Below are 3,747 nucleotides of genomic sequence, written 5' to 3'. Positions count from 1 at the left end.
TATTCAGGTCAGCCTTTTTGGAAGATGTTTTTATTATCTATCTTTCTCTCTGTTTGTTTCTGTCTCTGTCTGTCTCTGTCTCTGCCTTTTTTCTCTCTCTCTCTTTCTCTGTCTCTGTCTCTGTTTATCTTTCTCTGTCTCCCTTTTTGTGGTTTACAATACAGATACTGAAAGGGTATCAGGAATATCCCTTTACCTACTTTTAACACTCAAGGATTTCAAATTTGGACAAAAAATAGAATTGTTCTTCCAGGCACGTTGGCCAAAGGGAGAACTGGAAATGGTCTCTGCTATGGACAACCAGGGATCTGCAGATCTGCAATGACTGACCACAGCCTGGGCCCTGCTCTCAGTGTCCAGACAAGTCCTGAAGACCGGGAGGTCTCCAAACGCCAGATAGGGATGGGATGGACACCTGCCTACCAGGAACTCCTACAGAAGATGAAGGCCTCAGGCCACCTGGGCTCACTAAACTGGCCTGGTTTCTCATCCTCAAAATGGCCAGGCCTGGGTATCCGTGACATGATATACAGGTAAATTACTCATAGTATTATACGTGTATCTCCTGGGTGGCTCACCACAGTCTTGGAAGAACAGAGTGGGAGTCTGGTGTTCTTTGGGAGGTCAGGAACTGCGCTCAAGGGCCGCTACTTTTCCTTAGCTGCCGGAGGGCAGGGCTGGCACACGTCCAGCACTCCCCTCACCCTGCCACCTTTATGCCCTAAGAGAAGCCTTCCACCTACCCCGTGACTTTCAGGAAGTGCAAGATGACATGTATTTACTAGCCTCTGGGAAAGTGCCTTGTGACCCTGGGGGCTCAGGCACCAAATTTCCAACTGTGGGCAAGTGTTGGGTAAGGACTGGAAGGAAGAAGCCCTCCACATGCCCCCTCCCCTGCCCCAGGAACGGACCCTTTTGCAAGGTCCCTGAACCCCACGGCTCTCACAGCGGCAGGTATCATGCCCTAGACTCACCACACTCAGGAAGACACAGGGGTCCCAGAGAGTGTTGGCAGAAGAGGGGACCTGCTTGGTATCCCACTGAGCAGTCAGCCTCGCCCTGGCCGTGTCCCAGGAGCTGCCTGTCAGTGCAGTGCGGGAGCATGAGGATCCCACGCGGGCCTTATCGGGTCTCTGCTGTTTCCTAGCCTGTGACTATTTCTCTCTTGCATCTACAATGTGGGGTCCCCGCCAAACTGACTTTGGAATTGATCTTTTTATGTGCGGTTGAGGGCATTGATTGGTCTAGGATGTTGACTCCCAAGTTCCAGGTAAAGCCCATATGTTTCCTTTGGTTTTCGGCATGTGGCTCAGTGAGGATGTTGGGAATTTTCTGGTGTGAAACTATGTAGACCGAAGGGCGTCATTTCCCAGACCAGACTATCAGGGAAATGTTAGTTTTTCTCTCCTTGATGGCCTTGGTATGCTCTTGGGCTCCTGGCAAAGAGACCCCCACACAGACACTGCTTGATGCTTGATACAGTCACAGGTGGGTCCTGATCTCATCCTGGACATTCATCTTACTAAAGCTTCAGTTTCCCAGTGATTGTCCTTGATTCAAACATTCCCAAATGTGCATTGCGTGGAGGGCCTTGAATGGACCTCGGACAGGCGCCAGGCGACCCTGATTTGGACAAGGGAAGGCCTAAGGTCCCACATGTGAGATGATCCAGAGTACATCATGGGACAGTCTCTGGCCAAAAGAATGGACACAGACCCCTTGGGTCTGGGATAGACAAAATAAAACTGTCCCCAGGACTGGAGTCTGGGGAGTAGGAGAATAAGACATGGGCCAGAAAAAGCCAACAGATCTGACCTTTCATGCCTGACTTTACATTGAACGAAATTTGAAGCGGCAGATTAAAGGAATCTGTAATTCTCTTACTGAGCTTATGAAAGATGACAGGCAACATTGATGAGAAGCAAATTTCACCATTGCTGTAAACGTTTAACATAAAGAGGTGAGGAAACAGAGACATCTGCATCAGCCGTTTGTTATCGTGTCCAAGTGCAGAACTGTGGGTCTTCTGGCAGGGAGAGCTGGAGGCATGCTGGGTGTGAGCAGGGTAGGAAACGCTCGGGCACTGAGGGTCTGCCCCACTGGCACTGCTGCCAGCACCTAGACTAGCCCTGGTCTCCTTGGTCACAAATACTAACAGTAATAGAAATGCGGAGTTGTGCTGAGCCCCCAGGGTGAAAAAACATCACCCCATCCCCAGGGCTGGTTCTGGTCTCCTCACTGCTCTGTGTGCCCCAGAGGCCAGATGGTGGCTGTGGTGATTGGGAACAGGAAGAGGGTCTCTGACTCAACTGGCCACCCAGGTAGAAAAACACCTTACAGGTCCAGAATGCCATGGGCAGTAAGGGTCCAGATCCAAACTGACTCCCTGGCTGCAGTTGTCTCTTCAATCAATGGGCCCTGGGCCTGCTCAGTGCCCAGCAGGGAGGAAAAGGTGTTTTCTCCAATGAGGACTGAATGCTGCTCTACTCAAACCAGTCAGTTACTAAAGCTTCAGTTTCCCAGTGATTGTCCTTGATTCAAACATTCCCAAATGTGCATCACGTGGAGGCCCTTGGATGGACCTCGGACAGGTGCCAGGTGACCCTGACATGTGATATGGTCCAGAGTACAGCATGGGACAGTCTCTGGCCAAATGAATGGTCACAAACCCCTTGGGTCTGGGATAGACAAAATAAAACTGGCCCCAGGACTGGAGTCTGGGTAGTAGGAGAAGATGACATGGGCCAGGAAAAGCCAACAGATCTGACCTTTCATGGCTGACTTTACATTGAACTAAATTTGAAGCGTCAGATTAAAGGAATCTGTAATTCTCTTACTGAGCTTATGCAAGATGACAGGCAACATTGATGAGAAGCAAATTTCACCATTGCTGTAAACGTTTAACTTAAAGAGGTGAGGAAACAGAAAGTGTAGAACCGTGGGTCTTCTGGCAGGGAACGCTGGAGGCATGCTGGGGGTGAGCAGGGTAGGAAACGCTCGGGCACTGAGGGTCTGCCCCAACGGCACTGCTGCCAGCACCTAGAGTAGCCCTGGTCTCCTTGGTCACAAATACTAACAGTAATAGAAATGGGGAGTTGTGCTGAGCCCCCAGGGTCGACTCTCTGGTGCACTGAGCAAACACCATGGATTGCCTGAGGCTTCCAAAGCAGATGCAAACTCTGCAGGTGCCCGCAGAGACCAGGCAGGGGAAGGAGACAGAGTCTGGGTGGTTGGTGGGGTGCGGTACAGGAATCCTGACAAAGGTCACCAGCAAGTGCAGACCTGGGTGCTAGTTTCATCTTGATTGACAGTTGACCTTGATGAACATGGAGTCATTGAGAATATACCCTGGATGGTGGGATCATGACGCGGGGGGCGGGGGGCAGGGGGGGGATGTGACTGCTAACTGTGCTCTGCTCCTTTGCCTGAGCAGCCCAGAGGTGAAAAAACATCACCCCATCCCCAGGGCTGATTCTGGTCTCCTCACTGCTCTGCCCCAGAGGCCAGATGGGGGCTGTGGTGATTGGGAACAGGAAATGGGTCTCTGACTCAACTGGCCACCCAGGTAGAAAAACACCTTACACGTCCAGAATGCCATGGGCAGTAAGGGTCCAGAACCAAACTGACTCCCTGGCTGCAGTTGTCTTTCCAATCAATGGGCCCTGGGCCTGCTCAGTGCCCAGCAGGTAGGAAAAGGTGTTTTCTCCAATGAGGACTGAACGCTGCTCTACTCAAACCAGTCAGGAG

The sequence above is a fragment of the Sorex fumeus genome, unplaced genomic scaffold (assembly GCF_029834395.1).
Source record: "Sorex fumeus unplaced genomic scaffold, SorFum_2.1 ptg000034l, whole genome shotgun sequence".
In the NCBI taxonomy this organism is placed as follows: Eukaryota; Metazoa; Chordata; class Mammalia; order Eulipotyphla; family Soricidae; genus Sorex; species Sorex fumeus.
Note: the sequence above shows the minus strand (reverse complement) of the source record.